Here is a 25,396-nt window from a genome sequence, read left to right as displayed (position 1 = left end):
TCACACAAAACCTCCACAAGTTTCCACAGAATCTAAGAAAATTTCCTCAAAATTCTTCAAGTCTCCTCAAAACCACACAAAGTCCTTGAAAAGGCCCACCAAATTCCAGAAAAATCCCACAGAATCTACACAAATTCCTACAAAATCTAAAACAAATTCCTCAAAATTCTTCAAGTCTCCTCAGAATCCCACACAATTCCAGAAAAAACCCACAAAATTCCAGAGAAGTCCCACAAAACTCCCTAAATCATTTCAAAACCCTACCAATTCACAGGAATGTCCCACAAAATCTCCACCAATTCCCAGAACATCCCACAAAAATCTCACAAAAATCCCTAAATCTTCTGAAAACTCCACCAAATTCCAGAAACGCCCCATAAAATCAGCACAGTTTCCCACAAAATTCAAGAAAAAACACCACAAAATTCCCTAAATCTTTTCAAAATACCACAAAATTCTTGAAAAGCCCCACCAAATTCCAGAAACATCCCACAAAATGTCCTCAATACCCAACAAAATCCCAGAAAAATCACACAAAATTCCCTAAATCTTCTCAAAACACGGCCAAAATCCACAAAAATCCCACCAAATCTCCACAAATTCCCACAGAATACATGAAAAATCCCTGATAATTCTTCAGTTCTCTACAGAATCTCACCAAATTCCAGAAGAGTCCCTCAAAGTTCCACAAACATCCCACAAAATCTCCCCAGTATCCAATAAAATTCCAGGAAAAATCCCACCAAATTCCCTAAATCTTCCCAAAACACGACCAAATTCTAGAAAAATATCCCACCAAATCTCCACAAATTCCCACAAAATACATGAAAAATCCCTCAAGATCCCTAAATCGCCTCAATATCCCACAAAATTCCACAAAAATCCCACCAAACCTCCACAAGTTTCCACAGAATCTAAGAAAAATTCCTCAAAATTCTTCAAGTCTCCTCAAAACCACAAAAAGTCCTTCAAAAAGGCCTACCAAATTCTAGAAATATCTTGCAGAATTCCCTAAATCTTCTCAAAACTCTACCAAATTCCAGAAAATCCCACCAAATCTCCACAAATTCCCACAGAATACATGAAAAATCCCTGATAATTCGTCAGTTCTCTACAGAATCTCACCAAATTCCAGAAAAGTCCCTCAAAGTTCCACAAACATCCCACAAAATCTCCCCAGTATCCAATAAAATTCCAGGAAAAATCCCACAAAATTCCCTAAATCTTCTCAAAACACGACCAAATTCTAGAAAAATATCCCACCAAATCTCCACAAATTCCCACAAAATACATGAAAAATCCCTCAAGATCCCTAAATCGCCTCAATATCCCACAAAATCCCACAAAAATCACACAAAACCTCCACAAGTTTCCACAAAATCTAAGAAAATTTCCTCAAAATTCTTCAAGTCTCCTCAAAACCACACAAAGTCCTTGAAAAAAACCACCAAATTCCAGAAAAATCCCACAGAATCTACACAAATTCCCACAAAATCTAAAACAAATTCCTCAAAATTCTTCAAGTCTCCTCAGAATCCCACACAATTCCAGAAAAAACCCACAAAATTCCAGAGAAGTCCCACAAAACTCCCTAAATCATTTCAAAACCCTACCAATTCACAGGAAAGTCCCACAAAATCTCCACCAATTCCCAGAACATCCCACAAAAATCTCACAAAAATCCCTAAATCTTCTGAAAACTCGACCAAATTCCAGAAACGCCCCATAAAATCAGCACAGTTTCCCTCAAAATTCAAGAAAAAACACCACAAAATTCCCAAAATCTTTTCAAAATACCACAAAATTCTTGAAAAGCCCTACCAAATTCCAGAAACATCCCACAAAATGTCCTCAATACCCAACAAAATCCCAGAAAAATCACACAAAATTCCCTAAATCTTCTCAAAACACGGCCAAAATCCACAAAAATCCCACCAAATCTCCACAAATTCCCACAGAATACATGAAAAATCCCTGATAATTCTTCAGTTCTCTACAGAATCTTACAAAATTCCAGAAGAGTCCCTCAAAGTTCCACAAGCATCCCACAAAATCTCCCCAGTATCCAACAAAATTCCAGGAAAAATCCCACAAAATTCCCTAAATCTTCTCAAAACATGACCAAATTCTGGAAAAATATCCCACCGAATCTCCACAAATTCCCACAGAATACATGAAAAATCCCTGATAATTCGTCAGTTCTCTACAGAATCTCACCAAATTCCAGAGAAGTCACTCCAAGTTCCAGAAACATCCCACAAAATCTCCCCAGTATCCAACAAAATTCCAGGAAAAATCCCACAAAATTCCCTAAATCTTCTCAAAAAACGACCAAATTCTAGAAAAATATCCCACCAAATCTCCACAAATTCCCATAAAAAACATGAAAAATCCCTCAAGATCCCTAAATCGCCTCAATATCCCACAAAATTCCACAAAAATCCCACCAAACCTCCACAAGTTTCCACAGAATACATGAAAAATCCCTGATAATTCGTCAGTTCTCTACAGAATCTCACCAAATTCTTGAAAAGCCCCACCAAATTCCAGAAACATCCCACAAAATGTCCTCTATACCCAACAAAATCCCAGAAAAATCACACAAAATTCCCTAAATCTTCTCAAAACACGGCCAAAATCCACAAAAATCCCACCAAATCTCCACAAATTCCCACAGAATACATGAAAAATCCCTGATAATTCTTCAGTTCTCTACAGAATCTCACAAAATTCCAGAAAAGTCCCTCAAAGTTCCACAAACATCCCACAAAATCTCCCCAGTATCCAACAAAATTCCAGGAAAAATCCCACAAAATTCCCTAAATCTTCTCAAAACATGACCAAATTCTAGAAAAATAACCCACCGAATCTCCACAAATTCCCACAGAATACATGAAAAATCCCTGATAATTCGTCAGTTCTCTACAGAATCTCACCAAATTCCAGAAAAGTCCCTCAAAGTTCCGCAAACATTCCACAAAACCTCCCCAGTATCCAACAAAATTCCAGGAAAAATCCCACAAAATTCCCTAAATCTTCTCAAAACACGACCAAATTCTAGAAAAATATCCCACCAAATCTCCACAAATTCCCACAAAATACATGAAAAATCCCTGATAATTCGTCAGTTCTCTACAGAATCTCACCAAATTCCAGAAAAGTCCCTCAAAGTTCCACAAACATCCCACAAAATCTCCCCAGTATCCAACAAAATTCCAGGAAAAATCCCACAAAATTCCCTAAATCTTCTCAAAACTCTACCAAATTCCAGAAAAATCCCACCAAATCTCCACAAATTCCCACAGAATACATGAAAAATCCCTGATAATTCATCAGTTCTCTACAGAATCTTACAAAATTCCAGAAGAGTCCCTCAAAGTTCCACAAGCATCCCACAAAATCTCCCCAGTATCCAACAAAATTCCAGGAAAAATCCCACAAAATTCCCTAAATCTTCTCAAAACATGACCAAATTCTGGAAAAATATCCCACCGAATCTCCACAAATTCCCACAGAATACATGAAAAATCCCTGATAATTCGTCAGTTCTCTACAGAATCTCACCAAATTCCAGAGAAGTCACTCCAAGTTCCAGAAACATCCCACAAAATCTCCCCAGTATCCAACAAAATTCCAGGAAAAATCCCACAAAATTCCCTAAATCTTCTCAAAAAACGACCAAATTCTAGAAAAATATCCCACCAAATCTCCACAAATTCCCATAAAAAACATGAAAAATCCCTCAAGATCCCTAAATCGCCTCAATATCCCACAAAATCCCACAAAAATCACACAAAACCTCCACAAGTTTCCACAGAATACATGAAAAATCCCTGATAATTCGTCAGTTCTCTACAGAATCTCACCAAATTCTTGAAAAGCCCCACCAAATTCCAGAAACATCCCACAAAATGTCCTCAATACCCAACAAAATCCCAGAAAAATCACACAAAATTCCCTAAATCTTCTCAAAACACGGCCAAAATCCACAAAAATCCCACCAAATCTCCACAAATTCCCACAGAATACATGAAAAATCCCTGATAATTCTTCAGTTCTCTACAGAATCTCACCAAATTCCAGAAGAGTCCCTCAAAGTTCCACAAACATCCCACAAAATCTCCCCAGTATCCAATAAAATTCCAGGAAAAATCCCACAAAATTCCCTAAATCGCCCCAAAACACTACCAAATTCTAGAAAAATATCCCACCAAATCTCCACAAATTCCCACAAAATACATGAAAAATCCCTCAAGATCCCTAAATCGCCTCAATATCCCACAAAATTCCACAAAAATCCCACCAAACCTCCACAAGTTTCCACAGAATCTAAGAAAAATTCCTCAAAATTCTTCAAGTCTCCTCAAAACCACAAAAAGTCCTTCAAAAAGGCCTACCAAATTCCAGAAATATCTTGCAGAATTCCCTAAATCTTCTCAAAACTCTACCAAATTCCAGAAAAATCCCACCAAATCTCCACAAATTCCCACAGAATACATGAAAAATCCCTGATAATACGTCAGTTCTCTACAGAATCTCACCAAATTCCAGAAAAGTCCCTCAAAGTTCCACAAACATCCCACAAAATCTCCCCAGTATCCAATAAAATTGCAGGAAAAATCCCACCAAATTCCCTAAATCTTCTCAAAACACGACCAAATTCTAGAAAAATATCCCACTGAATCTCCACAAATTCCCACAAAATACATGAAAAATCCCTCAAGATCCCTAAATCGCCTCAATATCCCACAAAATCCCACAAAGATCACACAAAACCTCCACAAGTTTCCACAGATTCTAAGAAAATTTCCTCAAAATTCTTCAAGTCTCCTCAAAACCACACAAAGTCCTTGAAAAGGCCCACCAAATTCCAGAAAAATCCCACAGAATCTACACAAATTCCTACAAAATCTAAAACAAATTCCTCAAAATTCTTCAAGTCTCCTCAGAATCCCACACAATTCCAGAAAAAACCCACAAAATTCCAGAGAAGTCCCACAAAACTCCCTAAATCATTTCAAAACCCTACCAATTCACAGGAATGTCCCACAAAATCTCCACCAATTCCCAGAACATCCCACAAAAATCTCACAAAAATCCCTAAATCTTCTGAAAATTCGACCAAATTCCAGAAACGCCCCATAAAATCAGCACAGTTTCCCACAAAATTCAAGAAAAAACACCACAAAATTCCCAAAATCTTTTCAAAATACCACAAAATTCTTGAAAAGCCCCACCAAATTCCAGAAACATCCCACAAAATGTCCTCAATACCCAACAAAATCCCAGAAAAATCACACAAAATTCCCTAAATCTTCTCAAAACATGACCAAATTCTGGAAAAATATCCCACCGAATCTCCACAAATTCCCACAGAATACATGAAAAATCCCTGATAATTCGTCAGTTCTCTACAGAATCTCACCAAATTCCAGAAGAGTCCCTCAAAGTTCCACAAACATCCCACAAAATCTCCCCAGTATCCAATAAAATTCCAGGAAAAATCCCACAAAATTCCCTAAATCGCCCCAAAACACTACCAAATTCTAGAAAAATATCCCACCAAATCTCCACAAATTCCCACAAAATACATGAAAAATCCCTCAAGATCCCTAAATCGCCTCAATATCCCACAAAATTCCACAAAAATCCCACCAAACCTCCACAAGTTTCCACAGAATCTAAGAAAAATTCCTCAAAATTCTTCAAGTCTCCTCAAAACCACAAAAAGTCCTTCAAAAAGGCCTACCAAATTCCAGAAATATCTTGCAGAATTCCCTAAATCTTCTCAAAACTCTACCAAATTCCAGAAAAATCCCACCAAATCTCCACAAATTCCCACAGAATACATGAAAAATCCCTGATAATTCGTCAGTTCTCTACAGAATCTCACCAAATTCCAGAAAAGTCCCTCAAAGTTCCACAAACATCCCACAAAATCTCCCCAGTATCCAATAAAATTCCAGGAAAAATCCCACCAAATTCCCTAAATCTTCTCAAAACACGACCAAATTCTAGAAAAATATCCCACTGAATCTCCACAAATTCCCACAAAATACATGAAAAATCCCTCAAGATCCCTAAATCGCCTCAATATCCCACAAAATCCCACAAAGATCACACAAAACCTCCACAAGTTTCCACAGAATCTAAGAAAATTTCCTCAAAATTCTTCAAGTCTCCTCAAAACCACACAAAGTCCTTGAAAAGGCCCACCAAATTCCAGAAAAATCCCACAGAATCTACACAAATTCCCACAAAATCTAAAACAAATTCCTCAAAATTCTTCAAGTCTCCTCAGAATCCCACACAATTCCAGAAAAAACCCACAAAATTCCAGAGAAGTCCCACAAAACTCCCTAAATCATTTCAAAACCCTACCAATTCACAGGAAAGTCCCACAAAATCTCCACCAATTCCCAGAACATCCCACAAAAATCTCACAAAAATCCCTAAATCTTCTGAAAACTCAACCCAATTCCAGAAACGCCCCATAAAATCAGCACAGTTTCCCACAAAATTCAAGAAAAAACACCACAAAATTCCCAAAATCTTTTCAAAATACCACAAAATTCTTGAAAAGCCCCACCAAATTCCAGAAACATCCCACAAAATGTCCTCAATACCCAACAAAATCCCAGAAAAATCACACAAAATTCCCTAAATCTTCTCAAAACACGGCCAAAATCCACAAAAATCCCACCAAATCTCCACAAATTCCCACAGAATACATGAAAAATCCCTGATAATTCTTCAGTTCTCTACAGAATCTCACCAAATTCCAGAAAAGTCCCTCAAAGTTCCACAAACATCCCACAAAATCTCCCCAGTATCCAACAAAATTCCAGGAAAAATCCCACAAAATTCCCTAAATCTTCTCAAAACATGACCAAATTCTAGAAAAATATCCCACCGAATCTCCACAAATTCCCACAGAATACATGAAAAATCCCTGATAATTCGTCAGTTCTCTACAGAATCTCACAAAATTCCAGAAGAGTCCCTCAAAGTTCCACAAACATTCCACAAAATCTCCCCAGTATCCAACAAAATTCCAGGAAAAATCCCACAAAATTACCTAAATCTTCTCAAAACACGACCAAAATCTAGGAAAATATCCCACCAAATCTCTACAAATTCCCACAAAATACATGAAAAATCCCTCAAGATCCCTAAATCGCCTCAATATCCCACAAAATTCCACAAAAATCCCACCAAACCTCCACAAGTTTCCACAGAATCTAAGAAAAATTCCTCAAAATTCTTCAAGTCTCCTCAAAACCACAAAAAGTCCTTCAAAAAGGCCTACCAAATTCCAGAAATATCTTGCAGAATTCCCTAAATCTTCTCAAAACTCTACCAAATTCCAGAAAAATCCCACCAAATCTCCACAAATTCCCACAGAATACATGAAAAATCCCTGATAATTCGTCAGTTCTCTACAGAATCTCACCAAATTCCAGAAAAGTCCCTCAAAGTTCCACAAACATCCCACAAAATCTCCCCTGTATCCAATAAAATTCCAGGAAATATCCCACCAAATTCCCTAAATCTTCTCAAAACACGACCAAATTCTAGAAAAATATCCCACCGAATCTCCACAAATTCCCACAAAATACATGAAAAATCCCTCAAGATCCCTAAATCGCCTCAATATCCCACAAAATCCCACAAAGATCACACAAAACCTCCACAAGTTTCCACAAAATCTAAGAAAATTTCCTCAAAATTCTTCAAGTCTCCTCAAAACCACACAAAGTCCTTGAAAAGGCCCACCAAATTCCAGAAAAATCCCACAGAATCTACACAAATTCCCACAAAATCTAAAACAAATTCCTCAAAATTCTTCAAGTCTCCTCAGAATCCCACACAATTCCAGAAAAAACCCACAAAATTCCAGAGAAGTCCCACAAAACTCCCTAAATCATTTCAAAACCCTACCAATTCACAGGAAAGTCCCACAAAATCTCCACCAATTCCCAGAACATCCCACAAAAATCTCACAAAAATCCCTAAATCTTCTGAAAACTCGACCAAATTCCAGAAACGCTCCATAAAATCAGCACAGTTTCCCTCAAAATTCAAGAAAAAACACCACAAAATTTCCAAAATCTTTTCAAAATACCACAAAATTCTTGAAAAGCCCTACCAAATTCCAGAAACATCCCACAAAATGTCCTCAATACCCAACAAAATCCCAGAAAAATCACACAAAATTCCCTAAATCTTCTCAAAACACGGCCAAAATCCACAAAAATCCCACCAAATCTCCACAAATTCCCACAGAATACATGAAAAATCCCTGATAATTCGTCAGTTCTCTACAGAATCTCACCAAATTCCAGAAAAGTCCCTCAAAGTTCCACAAACATCCCACAAAATCTCCCCAGTATCCAATAAAATTCCAGGAAAAATCCCACCAAATTCCCTAAATCTTCTCAAAACACGACCAAATTCTAGAAAAATATCCCACTGAATCTCCACAAATTCCCACAAAATACATGAAAAATCCCTCAAGATCCCTAAATCGCCTCAATATCCCACAAAATCCCACAAAGATCACACAAAACCTCCACAAGTTTCCACAGAATCTAAGAAAATTTCCTCAAAATTCTTCAAGTCTCCTCAAAACCACACAAAGTCCTTGAAAAGGCCCACCAAATTCCAGAAAAATCCCACAGAATCTACACAAATTCCTACAAAATCTAAAACAAATTCCTCAAAATTCTTCAAGTCTCCTCAGAATCCCACACAATTCCAGAAAAAACCCACAAAATTCCAGAGAAGTCCCACAAAACTCCCTAAATCATTTCAAAACCCTACCAATTCACAGGAAAGTCCCACAAAATCTCCACCAATTCCCAGAACATCCCACAAAAATCTCACAAAAATCCCTAAATCTTCTGAAAACTCGACCCAATTCCAGAAACGCCCCATAAAATCAGCACAGTTTCCCACAAAATTCAAGAAAAAACACCACAAAATTCCCAAAATCTTTTCAAAATACCACAAAATTCTTGAAAAGCCCCACCAAATTCCAGAAACATCCCACAAAATGTCCTCAATACCCAACAAAATCCCAGAAAAATCACACAAAATTCCCTAAATCTTCTCAAAACACGGCCAAAATCCACAAAAATCCCACCAAATCTCCACAAATTCCCACAGAATACATGAAAAATCCCTGATAATTCTTCAGTTCTCTACAGAATCTCACCAAATTCCAGAAAAGTCCCTCAAAGTTCCACAAACATCCCACAAAATCTCCCCAGTATCCAACAAAATTCCAGGAAAAATCCCACAAAATTCCCTAAATCTTCTCAAAACATGACCAAATTCTAGAAAAATATCCCACTGAATCTCCACAAATTCCCACAGAATACATGAAAAATCCCTGATAATTCGTCAGTTCTCTACAGAATCTCACAAAATTCCAGAAAAGTCCCTCAAAGTTCCGCAAACATTCCACAAAATCTCCCCAGTATCCAACAAAATTCCAGGAAAAATCCCACAAAATTCCCTAAATCTTCTCAAAACACGACCAAATTCTAGAAAAATATCCCACCAAATCTCCACAAATTCCCACAAAATACATGAAAAATCCCTCAAGATCCCTAAATCGCCTCAATATCCCACAAAATCCCACAAAGATCACACAAAACCTCCACAAGTTTCCACAGAATCTAAGAAAAATTCCTCAAAATTCTTCAAGTCTCCTCAAAACCACAAAAAGTCCTTCAAAAAGGCCTACCAAATTCCAGAAATATCTTGCAGAATTCCCTAAATCTTCTCAAAACTCTACCAAATTCCAGAAAAATCCCACCAAATCTCCACAAATTCCCACAGAATACATGAAAAATCCCTGATAATTCGTCAGTTCTCTACAGAATCTCACCAAATTCCAGAAAAGTCCCTCAAAGTTCCGCAAACATCCCACAAAATCTCCCCTGTATCCAATAAAATTCCAGGAAAAATCCCACCAAATTCCCTAAATCTTCTCAAAACACGACCAAATTCTAGAAAAATATCCCACCGAATCTCCACAAATTCCCACAAAATACATGAAAAATCCCTCAAGATCCCTAAATCGCCTCAATATCCCACAAAATCCCACAAAGATCACACAAAACCTCCACAAGTTTCCACAAAATATAAAAAAATTTCCTCAAAATTCTTCAAGTCTCCTCAAAACCACACAAAGTCCTTGAAAAGGCCCACCAAATTCCAGTAAAATCCCACAGAATCTACACAAATTCCCACAAAATCTAAAACAAATTCCTCAAAATTCTTCAAGTCTCCTCAGAATCCCACACAATTCCAGAAAAAACCCACAAAATTCCAGAGAAGTCCCACAAAACTCCCTAAATCATTTCAAAACCCTACCAATTCACAGGAAAGTCCCACAAAATCTCCACCAATTCCCAGAACATCCCACAAAAATCTCACAAAAATCCCTAAATCTTCTGAAAACTCGACCAAATTCCAGAAACGCTCCATAAAATCAGCACAGTTTCCCTCAAAATTCAAGAAAAAACACCACAAAATTCCCAAAATCTTTTCAAAATACCACAAAATTCTTGAAAAGCCCCACCAAATTCCAGAAACATCCCACAAAATGTCCTCAATACCCAACAAAATCCCAGAAAAATCACACAAAATTCCCTAAATCTTCTCAAAACACGGCCAAAATCCACAAAAATCCCACCAAATCTCCACAAATTCCCACAGAATACATGAAAAATCCCTGATAATTCGTCAGTTCTCTACAGAATCTCACAAAATTCCAGAAGAGTCCCTCAAAGTTCCACAAACATTCCACAAAATCTCCCCAGTATCCAACAAAATTCCAGGAAAAATCCCACAAAATTCCCTAAATCTTCTCAAAACATGACCAAATTCTAGAAAAATATCCCAACAAATCTCCACAAAATCCCACAAAATACATGAAAAATCCCTCAAGATCCCTAAATCGCCTCAATATCCCACAAAATTCCACAAAAATCACACCAAACCTCCACAAGTTTCCACAGAATATAAGAAAAATTCCTCAAAATTCTTCAAGTCTCCTCAAAACCACACAAAGTCCTTGAAAAGGCCCACCAAATTCCAGAAAAATCCCACAGAATCTACACAAATTCCCACAAAATCTAAAACAAATTCCTCAAAATTCTTCAAGTCTCCTCAGAATCCCACACAATTCCAGAAAAAACCCACAAAATTCCAGAGAAGTCCCACAAAACTCCCTAAATCATTTCAAAACCCTACCAATTCACAGGAAAGTCCCACAAAATCTCCACCAATTCCCAGAACATCCCACAAAAATCTCACAAAAATCCCTAAATCTTCTGAAAATTCGACCAAATTCCAGAAACGCCCCATAAAATCAGCACAGTTTCCCACAAAATTCAAGAAAAAACACCACAAAATTCCCAAAATCTTTTCAAAATACCACAAAATTCTTGAAAAGCCCCACCAAATTCCAGAAACATCCCACAAAATGTCCTCAATACCCAACAAAATCCCAGAAAAATCACACAAAATTCCCTAAATCTTCTCAAAACACGGCCAAAATCCACAAAAATCCCACCAAATCTCCACAAATTCCCACAGAATACATGAAAAATCCCTGATAATTCGTCAGTTCTCTACAGAATCTCACAAAATTCCAGAAGAGTCCCTCAAAGTTCCACAAACATTCCACAAAATCTCCCCAGTATCCAATAAAATTCCAGGAAAAATCCCACCAAATTCCCTAAATCTTCCCAAAACACGACCAAATTCTAGAAAAATATCCCACCGAATCTCCACAAATTCCCACAGAATACATGAAAAATCCCTGATAATTCGTCAGTTCTCTACAGAATCTCACCAAATTCCAGAAGAGTCCCTCAAAGTTCCACAAGCATCCCACAAAATCTCCCCAGTATCCAATAAAATTCCAGGAAAAATCCCACAAAATTCCCTAAATCTTCCAAAAACACGACCAAATTCTAGAAAAATATCCCACCAAATCTCCACAAATTCCCACAAAATACATGAAAAATCCCTCAAGATCCCTAAATCGCCTCAATATCCCACAAAATCCCACAAAAATCACACAAAACCTCCACAAGTTTCCACAGAATCTAAGAAAAATTCCTCAAAATTCTTCAAGTCTCCTCAAAACCACAAAAAGTCCTTCAAAAAGGCCTACCAAATTCCAGAAATATCTTGCAGAATTCCCTAAATCTTCTCAAAACTCTACCAAATTCCAGAAAATCCCACCAAATCTCCACAAATTCCCACAGAATACATGAAAAATCCCTGATAATTCGTCAGTTCTCTACAGAATCTCACCAAATTCCAGAAAAGTCCCTCAAAGTTCCACAAACATCCCACAAAATCTCCCCAGTATCCAATAAAATTGCAGGAAAAATCCCACCAAATTCCCTAAATCTTCTCAAAACACGACCAAATTCTAGAAAAATATCCCACCAAATCTCCACAAATTCCCACAAAATACATGAAAAATCCCTCAAGATCCCTAAATCGCCTCAATATCCCACAAAATCCCACAAAAATCACACAAAACCTCCACAAGTTTCCACAAAATCTAAGAAAATTTCCTCAAAATTCTTCAAGTCTCCTCAAAACCACACAAAGTCCTTGAAAAGGCCCACCAAATTCCAGTAAAATCCCACAGAATCTACACAAATTCCCACAAAATCTAAAACAAATTCCTCAAAATTCTTCAAGTCTCCTCAGAATCCCACACAATTCCAGAAAAAACCCACAAAATTCCAGAGAAGTCCCACAAAACTCCCTAAATCATTTCAAAACCCTACCAATTCACAGGAAAGTCCCACAAAATCTCCACCAATTCCCAGAACATCCCACAAAAATCTCACAAAAATCCCTAAATCTTCTGAAAACTCGACCCAATTCCAGAAACGCCCCATAAAATCAGCACAGTTTCCCACAAAATTCAAGAAAAAACACCACAAAATTCCCAAAATCTTTTCAAAATACCACAAAATTCTTGAAAAGCCCCACCAAATTCCAGAAACATCCCACAAAATGTCCTCAATACCCAACAAAATCCCAGAAAAATCACACAAAATTCCCTAAATCTTCTCAAAACACGGCCAAAATCCACAAAAATCCCACCAAATCTCCACAAATTCCCACAGAATACATGAAAAATCCCTGATAATTCTTCAGTTCTCTACAGAATCTCACCAAATTCCAGAAAAGTCCCTCAAAGTTCCACAAACATCCCACAAAATCTCCCCAGTATCCAACAAAATTCCAGGAAAAATCCCACAAAATTCCCTAAATCTTCTCAAAACATGACCAAATTCTAGAAAAATATCCCACTGAATCTCCACAAATTCCCACAGAATACATGAAAAATCCCTGATAATTCGTCAGTTCTCTACAGAATCTCACAAAATTCCAGAAAAGTCCCTCAAAGTTCCGCAAACATTCCACAAAATCTCCCCAGTATCCAACAAAATTCCAGGAAAAATCCCACAAAATTCCCTAAATCTTCTCAAAACACGACCAAATTCTAGAAAAATATCCCACCAAATCTCCACAAATTCCCACAAAATACATGAAAAATCCCTCAAGATCCCTAAATCGCCTCAATATCCCACAAAATCCCACAAAGATCACACAAAACCTCCACAAGTTTCCACAGAATCTAAGAAAAATTCCTCAAAATTCTTCAAGTCTCCTCAAAACCACAAAAAGTCCTTCAAAAAGGCCTACCAAATTCCAGAAATATCTTGCAGAATTCCCTAAATCTTCTCAAAACTCTACCAAATTCCAGAAAAATCCCACCAAATCTCCACAAATTCCCACAGAATACATGAAAAATCCCTGATAATTCGTCAGTTCTCTACAGAATCTCACCAAATTCCAGAAAAGTCCCTCAAAGTTCCGCAAACATCCCACAAAATCTCCCCTGTATCCAATAAAATTCCAGGAAAAATCCCACCAAATTCCCTAAATCTTCTCAAAACACGACCAAATTCTAGAAAAATATCCCACCGAATCTCCACAAATTCCCACAAAATACATGAAAAATCCCTCAAGATCCCTAAATCGCCTCAATATCCCACAAAATCCCACAAAGATCACACAAAACCTCCACAAGTTTCCACAAAATATAAAAAAATTTCCTCAAAATTCTTCAAGTCTCCTCAAAACCACACAAAGTCCTTGAAAAGGCCCACCAAATTCCAGTAAAATCCCACAGAATCTACACAAATTCCCACAAAATCTAAAACAAATTCCTCAAAATTCTTCAAGTCTCCTCAGAATCCCACACAATTCCAGAAAAAACCCACAAAATTCCAGAGAAGTCCCACAAAACTCCCTAAATCATTTCAAAACCCTACCAATTCACAGGAAAGTCCCACAAAATCTCCACCAATTCCCAGAACATCCCACAAAAATCTCACAAAAATCCCTAAATCTTCTGAAAACTCGACCAAATTCCAGAAACGCTCCATAAAATCAGCACAGTTTCCCTCAAAATTCAAGAAAAAACACCACAAAATTCCCAAAATCTTTTCAAAATACCACAAAATTCTTGAAAAGGCCCACCAAATTCCAGAAACATCCCACAAAATGTCCTCAATACCCAACAAAATCCCAGAAAAATCACACAAAATTCCCTAAATCTTCTCAAAACACGGCCAAAATCCACAAAAATCCCACCAAATCTCCACAAATTCCCACAGAATACATGAAAAATCCCTGATAATTCGTCAGTTCTCTACAGAATCTCACAAAATTCCAGAAGAGTCCCTCAAAGTTCCACAAACATTCCACAAAATCTCCCCAGTATCCAACAAAATTCCAGGAAAAATCCCACAAAATTCCCTAAATCTTCTCAAAACATGACCAAATTCTAGAAAAATATCCCAACAAATCTCCACAAAATCCCACAAAATACATGAAAAATCCCTCAAGATCCCTAAATCGCCTCAATATCCCACAAAATTCCACAAAAATCACACCAAACCTCCACAAGTTTCCACAGAATATAAGAAAAATTCCTCAAAATTCTTCAAGTCTCCTCAAAACCACACAAAGTCCTTGAAAAGGCCCACCAAATTCCAGAAAAATCCCACAGAATCTACACAAATTCCCACAAAATCTAAAACAAATTCCTCAAAATTCTTCAAGTCTCCTCAGAATCCCACACAATTCCAGAAAAAACCCACAAAATTCCAGAGAAGTCCCACAAAACTCCCTAAATCATTTCAAAACCCTACCAATTCACAGGAAAGTCCCACAAAATCTCCACCAATTCCCAGAACATCCCACAAAAATCTCACAAAAATCCCTAAATCTTCTGAAAATTCGACCAAATTCCAGAAACGCCCCATAAAATCAGCACAGTTTCCCACAAAATTCAAGAAAAAACACCACAAAATTCCCAAAATCTTTTCAAAATACCACAAAATTCTTGAAAAGCCCCACCAAATTCCAGAAACATCCCACAAAATGTCCTCAATACCCAACAAAATCCCAGAAAAATCACACAAAATTCCCTAAATCTTCTCAAAACACGACCAAAATCCACAAAAATCCCACCAAATCTCCACAAATTCCCACAGAATACATGAAAAATCCCTGATAATTCTTCAGTTCTCTACAGAATCTCACCAAATTCCAGAAAAGTCCCTCCAAGTTCCACAAACATCCCACAAAATCTCCCCAGTATCCAACAAAATTCCAGGAAAAATCCCACAAAATTCCCTAAATCTTCTCAAAACATGACCAAATTCTAGAAAAATATCCCACCGAATCTCCACAAATTCCCACAGAATACATGAAAAATCCCTGATAATTCGTCAGTTCTCTACAGAATCTCACCAAATTCCAGAAGAGTCCCTCAAAGTTCCACAAGCATCCCACAAAATCTCCCCAGTATCCAATAAAATTCCAGGAAAAATCCCACCAAATTCCCTAAATCTTCCAAAAACACGACCAAATTCTAGAAAAATATCCCACCAAATCTCCACAAATTCCCACAAAATACATGAAAAATCCCTCAAGATCCCTAAATCGCCTCAATATCCCACAAAATCCCACAAAAATCACACAAAACCTCCACAAGTTTCCACAGAATCTAAGAAAAATTCCTCAAAATTCTTCAAGTCTCCTCAAAACCACAAAAAGTCCTTCAAAAAGGCCTACCAAATTCCAGAAATATCTTGCAGAATTCCCTAAATCTTCTCAAAACTCTACCAAATTCCAGAAAATCCCACCAAATCTCCACAAATTCCCACAGAATACATGAAAAATCCCTGATAATTCGTCAGTTCTCTACAGAATCTCACCAAATTCCAGAAAAGTCCCTCAAAGTTCCACAAACATCCCACAAAATCTCCCCAGTATCCAATAAAATTGCAGGAAAAATCCCACCAAATTCCCTAAATCTTCTCAAAACACGACCAAATTCTAGAAAAATATCCCACCAAATCTCCACAAATTCCCACAAAATACATGAAAAATCCCTCAAGATCCCTAAATCGCCTCAATATCCCACAAAATCCCACAAAAATCACACAAAACCTCCACAAGTTTCCACAAAATCTAAGAAAATTTCCTCAAAATTCTTCAAGTCTCCTCAAAACCACACAAAGTCCTTGAAAAGGCCCACCAAATTCCAGTAAAATCCCACAGAATCTACACAAATTCCCACAAAATCTAAAACAAATTCCTCAAAATTCTTCAAGTCTCCTCAGAATCCCACACAATTCCAGAAAAAACCCACAAAATTCCAGAGAAGTCCCACAAAACTCCCTAAATCATTTCAAAACCCTACCAATTCACAGGAATGTCCCACAAAATCTCCACCAATTCCCAGAACATCCCACAAAAATCTCACAAAAATCCCTAAATCTTCTGAAAACTCCACCAAATTCCAGAAACGCCCCATAAAATCAGCACAGTTTCCCACAAAATTCAAGAAAAAACACCACAAAATTCCCAAAATCTTTTCAAAATACCACAAAATTCTTGAAAAGCCCCACCAAATTCCAGAAACATCCCACAAAATGTCCTCAATACCCAACAAAATCCCAGAAAAATCACACAAAATTCCCTAAATCTTCTCAAAACACGGCCAAAATCCACAAAAATCCCACCAAATCTCCACAAATTCCCACAGAATACATGAAAAATCCCTGATAATTCGTCAGTTCTCTACAGAATCTCACAAAATTCCAGAAGAGTCCCTCAAAGTTCCACAAACATTCCACAAAATCTCCCCAGTATCCAATAAAATTCCAGGAAAAATCCCACCAAATTCCCTAAATCTTCCCAAAACACGACCAAATTCTAGAAAAATATCCCACAAATTCCCACAAAATACATGAAAAATCCCTCAAGATCCCTAAATCGCCTCAATATCCCACAAAATTCCACAAAAATCCCACCAAACCTCCACAAGTTTCCACAGAATCTAAGAAAAATTCCTCAAAATTCTTCAAGTCTCCTCAAAACCACAAAAAGTCCTTCAAAAAGGCCTACCAAATTCCAGAAATATCTTGCAGAATTCCCTAAATCTTCTCAAAACTCTACCAAATTCCAGAAAAATCCCACCAAATCTCCACAAATTCCCACAGAATACATGAAAAATCCCTGATAATTCGTCAGTTCTCTACAGAATCTCACCAAATTCCAGAAAAGTCCCTCAAAGTTCCACAAACATCCCACAAAATCTCCCCAGTATCCAATAAAATTCCAGGAAAAATCCCACAAAATTCCCTAAATCTTCTCAAAACACGACCAAATTCTAGAAAAATATCCCACCAAATCTCCACAAATTCCCACAAAATACATGAAAAATCCCTCAAGATCCCTAAATCGCCTCAATATCCCACAAAATCCCACAAAGATCACACAAAACCTCCACAAGTTTCCACAAAATCTAAGAAAATTTCCTCAAAATTCTTCAAGTCTCCTCAAAACCACACAAAGTCCTTGAAAAGGCCCACCAAATTCCAGTAAAATCCCACAGAATCTACACAAATTCCCACAAAATCTAAAACAAATTCCTCAAAATTCTTCAAGTCTCCTCAGAATCCCACACAATTCCAGAAAAAACCCACAAAATTCCAGAGAAGTCCCACAAAACTCCCTAAATCATTTCAAAACCCTACCAATTCACAGGAAAGTCCCACAAAATCTCCACCAATTCCCAGAACATCCCACAAAAATCTCACAAAAATCCCTAAATCTTCTGAAAACTCGACCAAATTCCAGAAACGCTCCATAAAATCAGCACAGTTTCCCTCAAAATTCAAGAAAAAACACCACAAAATTCCCAAAATCTTTTCAAAATACCACAAACTTCTTGAAAAGCCCCACCAAATTCCAGAAACATCCCACAAAATGTCCTCAATACCCAACAAAATCCCAGAAAAATCCCACAAAATTCCCTAAATCTTCTCAAAACACGGCCAAAATCCACAAAAATCCCACCAAATCTCCACAAATTCCCACAGAATACATGAAAAATCCCTGATAATTCGTCAGTTCTCTACAGAATCTCACCAAATTCCAGAAGAGTCCCTCAAAGTTCCACAAACATCCCACAAAATCTCCCCAGTATCCAACAAAATTCCAGGAAAAATCCCACAAAATTCCCTAAATCTTCACAAAACATGACCAAATTCTAGAAAAATATCCCAACAAATCTCCACAAAATCCCACAAAATACATGAAAAATCCCTCAAGATCCCTAAATCGCCTCAATATCCCACAAAATTCCACAAAAATCCCACCAAACCTCCACAAGTTTCCACAGAATATAAGAAAAATTCCTCAAAATTCTTCAAGTCTCCTCAAAACCACACAAAGTCCTTGAAAAGGCCCACCAAATTCCAGAAAAATCCCACAGAATCTACACAAATTCCTACAAAATCTAAAACAAATTCCTCAAAATTCTTCAAGTCTCCTCAGAATCCCACACAATTCCAGAAAAAACCCACAAAATTCCAGAGAAGTCCCACAAAACTCCCTAAATCATTTCAAAACCCTACCAATTCACAGGAAAGTCCCACAAAATCTCCACCAATTCCCAGAACATCCCACAAAAATCTCACAAAAATCCCTAAATCTTCTGAAAATTCGACCAAATTCCAGAAACGCCCCATAAAATCAGCACAGTTTCCCACAAAATTCAAGAAAAAACACCACAAAATTCCCAAAATCTTTTCAAAATACCACAAAATTCTTGAAAAGCCCCACCAAATTCCAGAAACATCCCACAAAATGTCCTCAATACCCAACAAAATCCCAGAAAAATCACACAAAATTCCCTAAATCTTCTCAAAACACGACCAAAATCCACAAAAATCCCACCAAATCTCCACAAATTCCCACAGAATACATGAAAAATCCCTGATAATTCGTCAGTTCTCTACAGAATCTCACCAAATTCCAGAAGAGTCCCTCAAAGTTCCACAAGCATCCCACAAAATCTCCCCAGTATCCAATAAAATTCCAGGAAAAATCCCACAAAATTCCCTAAATCTTCCAAAAACACGACCAAATTCTAGAAAAATATCCCACCAAATCTCCACAAATTCCCACAAAATACATGAAAAATCACTCAAGATCCCTAAATCGCCTCAATATCCCACAAAATTCCACAAAAATCCCACCAAACCTCCACAAGTTTCCACAGAATCTAAGAAAAATTCCTCAAAATTCTTCAAGTCTCCTCAAAACCACAAAAAGTCCTTCAAAAAGGCCTACCAAATTCCAGAAATATCTTGCAGAATTCCCTAAATCTTCTCAAAACTCTACCAAATTCCAGAAAAATCCCACCAAATCTCCACAAATTCCCACAGAATACATGAAAAATCCCTGATAATTCGTCAGTTCTCTACAGAATCTCACCAAATTCCAGAAAAGTCCCTCAAAGTTCCACAAACATCCCACAAAATCTCCCCAGTATCCAATAAAATTCCAGGAAAAATCCCACCAAATTCCCTAAATCTTCTCAAAACACGACCAAATTCTAGAAAAATATCCCACTGAATCTCCACAAATTCCCACAAAATACATGAAAAATCCCTCAAGATCCCTAAATCGCCTCAATATCCCACAAAATCCCACAAAGATCACACAAAACCTCCACAAGTTTCCACAGAATCTAAGAAAATTTCCTCAAAATTCTTCAAGTCTCCTCAAAACCACACAAAGTCCTTGAAAAGGCCCACCAAATTCCAGAAAAATCCCACAGAATCTACACAAATTCCTACAAAATCTAAAACAAATTCCTCAAAATTCTTCAAGTCTCCTCAGAATCCCACACAATTCCAGAAAAAACCCACAAAATTCCAGAGAAGTCCCACAAAACTCCCTAAATCATTTCAAAACCCTACCAATTCACAGGAAAGTCCCACAAAATCTCCACCAATTCCCAGAACATCCCACAAAAATCTCACAAAAATCCCTAAATCTTCTGAAAACTCGACCCAATTCCAGAAACGCCCCATAAAATCAGCACAGTTTCCCACAAAATTCAAGAAAAAACACCACAAAATTCCCAAAATCTTTTCAAAATACCACAAAATTCTTGAAAAGCCCCACCAAATTCCAGAAACATCCCACAAAATGTCCTCAATACCCAACAAAATCCCAGAAAAATCACACAAAATTCCCTAAATCTTCTCAAAACACGGCCAAAATCCACAAAAATCCCACCAAATCTCCACAAATTCCCACAGAATACATGAAAAATCCCTGATAATTCGTCAGTTCTCTACAGAATCTCACCAAATTCCAGAAGAGTCCCTCAAAGTTCCACAAACATCCCACAAAATCTCCCCAGTATCCAACAAAATTCCAGGAAAAATCCCACAAAATTCCCTAAATCTTCACAAAACATGACCAAATTCTAGAAAAATATCCCAACAAATCTCCACAAAATCCCACAAAATACATGAAAAATCCCTCAAGATCCCTAAATCGCCTCAATATCCCACAAAATTCCACAAAAATCCCACCAAACCTCCACAAGTTTCCACAGAATATAAGAAAAATTCCTCAAAATTCTTCAAGTCTCCTCAAAACCACACAAAGTCCTTGAAAAGGCCCACCAAATTCCAGAAAAATCCCACAGAATCTACACAAATTCCTACAAAATCTAAAACAAATTCCTCAAAATTCTTCAAGTCTCCTCAGAATCCCACACAATTCCAGAAAAAACCCACAAAATTCCAGAGAAGTCCCACAAAACTCCCTAAATCATTTCAAAACCCTACCAATTCACAGGAAAGTCCCACAAAATCTCCACCAATTCCCAGAACATCCCACAAAAATCTCACAAAAATCCCTAAATCTTCTGAAAATTCGACCAAATTCCAGAAACGCCCCATAAAATCAGCACAGTTTCCCACAAAATTCAAGAAAAAACACCACAAAATTCCCAAAATCTTTTCAAAATACCACAAAATTCTTGAAAAGCCCCACCAAATTCCAGAAACATCCCACAAAATGTCCTCAATACCCAACAAAATCCCAGAAAAATCACACAAAATTCCCTAAATCTTCTCAAAACACGACCAAAATCCACAAAAATCCCACCAAATCTCCACAAATTCCCACAGAATACATGAAAAATCCCTGATAATTCGTCAGTTCTCTACAGAATCTCACCAAATTCCAGAAGAGTCCCTCAAAGTTCCACAAGCATCCCACAAAATCTCCCCAGTATCCAATAAAATTCCAGGAAAAATCCCACAAAATTCCCTAAATCTTCCAAAAACACGACCAAATTCTAGAAAAATATCCCACCAAATCTCCACAAATTCCCACAAAATACATGAAAAATCACTCAAGATCCCTAAATCGCCTCAATATCCCACAAAATTCCACAAAAATCCCACCAAACCTCCACAAGTTTCCACAGAATCTAAGAAAAATTCCTCAAAATTCTTCAAGTCTCCTCAAAACCACAAAAAGTCCTTCAAAAAGGCCTACCAAATTCCAGAAATATCTTGCAGAATTCCCTAAATCTTCTCAAAACTCTACCAAATTCCAGAAAAATCCCACCAAATCTCCACAAATTCCCACAGAATACATGAAAAATCCCTGATAATTCGTCAGTTCTCTACAGAATCTCACCAAATTCCAGAAAAGTCCCTCAAAGTTCCACAAACATCCCACAAAATCTCCCCAGTATCCAATAAAATTCCAGGAAAAATCCCACCAAATTCCCTAAATCTTCTCAAAACACGACCAAATTCTAGAAAAATATCCCACTGAATCTCCACAAATTCCCACAAAATACATGAAAAATCCCTCAAGATCCCTAAATCGCCTCAATATCCCACAAAATCCCACAAAGATCACACAAAACCTCCACAAGTTTCCACAGAATCTAAGAAAATTTCCTCAAAATTCTTCAAGTCTCCTCAAAACCACACAAAGTCCTTGAAAAGGCCCACCAAATTCCAGAAAAATCCCACAGAATCTACACAAATTCCTACAAAATCTAAAACAAATTCCTCAAAATTCTTCAAGTCTCCTCAGAATCCCACACAATTCCAGAAAAAACCCACAAAATTCCAGAGAAGTCCCACAAAACTCCCTAAATCATTTCAAAACCCTACCAATTCACAGGAAAGTCCCACAAAATCTCCACCAATTCCCAGAACATCCCACAAAAATCTCACAAAAATCCCTAAATCTTCTGAAAACTCGACCCAATTCCAGAAACGCCCCATAAAATCAGCACAGTTTCCCACAAAATTCAAGAAAAAACACCACAAAATTCCCAAAATCTTTTCAAAATACCACAAAATTCTTGAAAAGCCCCACCAAATTCCAGAAACATCCCACAAAATGTCCTCAATACCCAACAAAATCCCAGAAAAATCACACAAAATTCCCTAAATCTTCTCAAAACACGGCCAAAATCCACAAAAATCCCACCAAATCTCCACAAATTCCCACAGAATACATGAAAAATCCCTGATAATTCTTCAGTTCTCTACAGAATCTCACCAAATTCCAGAAAAGTCCCTCAAAGTTCCACAAACATCCCACAAAATCTCCCCAGTATCCAACAAAATTCCAGGAAAAATCCCACAAAATTCCCTAAATCTTCTCAAAACATGACCAAATTCTAGAAAAATATCCCACTGAATCTCCACAAATTCCCACAGAATACATGAAAAATCCCTGATAATTCGTCAGTTCTCTACAGAATCTCACAAAATTCCAGAAAAGTCCCTCAAAGTTCCGCAAACATTCCACAAAATCTCCCCAGTATCCAACAAAATTCCAGGAAAAATCCCACAAAATTCCCTAAATCTTCTCAAAACACGACCAAATTCTAGAAAAATATCCCACCAAATCTCCACAAATTCCCACAAAATACATGAAAAATCCCTCAAGATCCCTAAATCGCCTCAATATCCCACAAAATCCCACAAAGATCACACAAAACCTCCACAAGTTTCCACAGAATCTAAGAAAAATTCCTCAAAATTCTTCAAGTCTCCTCAAAACCACAAAAAGTCCTTCAAAAAGGCCTACCAAATTCCAGAAATATCTTGCAGAATTCCCTAAATCTTCTCAAAACTCTACCAAATTCCAGAAAAATCCCACCAAATCTCCACAAATTCCCACAGAATACATGAAAAATCCCTGATAATTCGTCAGTTCTCTACAGAATCTCACCAAATTCCAGAAAAGTCCCTCAAAGTTCCGCAAACATCCCACAAAATCTCCCCTGTATCCAATAAAATTCCAGGAAAAATCCCACCAAATTCCCTAAATCTTCTCAAAACACGACCAAATTCTAGAAAAATATCCCACCGAATCTCCACAAATTCCCACAAAATACATGAAAAATCCCTCAAGATCCCTAAATCGCCTCAATATCCCACAAAATCCCACAAAGATCACACAAAACCTCCACAAGTTTCCACAAAATATAAAAAAATTTCCTCAAAATTCTTCAAGTCTCCTCAAAACCACACAAAGTCCTTGAAAAGGCCCACCAAATTCCAGTAAAATCCCACAGAATCTACACAAATTCCCACAAAATCTAAAACAAATTCCTCAAAATTCTTCAAGTCTCCTCAGAATCCCACACAATTCCAGAAAAAACCCACAAAATTCCAGAGAAGTCCCACAAAACTCCCTAAATCATTTCAAAACCCTACCAATTCACAGGAAAGTCCCACAAAATCTCCACCAATTCCCAGAACATCCCACAAAAATCTCACAAAAATCCCTAAATCTTCTGAAAACTCGACCAAATTCCAGAAACGCTCCATAAAATCAGCACAGTTTCCCTCAAAATTCAAGAAAAAACACCACAAAATTCCCAAAATCTTTTCAAAATACCACAAAATTCTTGAAAAGCCCCACCAAATTCCAGAAACATCCCACAAAATGTCCTCAATACCCAACAAAATCCCAGAAAAATCACACAAAATTCCCTAAATATTCTCAAAACACGGCCAAAATCCACAAAAATCCCACCAAATCTCCACAAATTCCCACAGAATACATGAAAAATCCCTGATAATTCGTCAGTTCTCTACAGAATCTCACCAAATTCCAGAAGAGTCCCTCAAAGTTCCACAAGCATCCCACAAAATCTCCCCAGTATCCAATAAAATTCCAGGAAAAATCTTACAAAATTCCCTAAATCGCCCCAAAACACTACCAAATTCTAGAAAAATATCCCACCAAATCTCCACAAATTCCCACAAAATACATGAAAAATCCCTCAAGATCCCTAAATCGCCTCAATATCCCACAAAATTCCACAAAAATCCCACAAAACCTCCACAAGTTTCCACAGAATATAAGAAAAATTCCTCAAAATTCTTCAAGTCTCCTCAAAACCACACAAAGTCCTTGAAAAGGCCCACCAAATTCCAGAAAAATCCCACAGAATCTACACAAATTCCCACAAAATCTAAAACAAATTCCTCAAAATTCTTCAAGTCTCCTCAGAATCCCACACAATTCCAGAAAAAACCCACAAAATTCCAGAGAAGTCCCACAAAACTCCCTAAATCATTTCAAAACCCTACCAATTCACAGGAAAGTCCCACAAAATCTCCACCAATTCCCAGAACATCCCACAAAAATCTCACAAAAATCCCTAAATCTTCTGAAAATTCGACCAAATTCCAGAAACGCCCCATAAAATCAGCACAGTTTCCCACAAAATTCAAGAAAAAACACCACAAAATTCCCAAAATCTTTTCAAAATACCACAAAATTCTTGAAAAGCCCCACCAAATTCCAGAAACATCCCACAAAATGTCCTCAATACCCAACAAAATCCCAGAAAAATCACACAAAATTCCCTAAATCTTCTCAAAACACGGCCAAAATCCACAAAAATCCCACCAAA

The sequence above is a fragment of the Cyanistes caeruleus genome, unplaced genomic scaffold (genome assembly GCF_971803275.1).
Source record: "Cyanistes caeruleus unplaced genomic scaffold, bCyaCae1.hap1.1 HAP1_SCAFFOLD_74, whole genome shotgun sequence".
In the NCBI taxonomy this organism is placed as follows: domain Eukaryota; kingdom Metazoa; phylum Chordata; class Aves; order Passeriformes; family Paridae; genus Cyanistes; species Cyanistes caeruleus.
Note: the sequence above shows the minus strand (reverse complement) of the source record.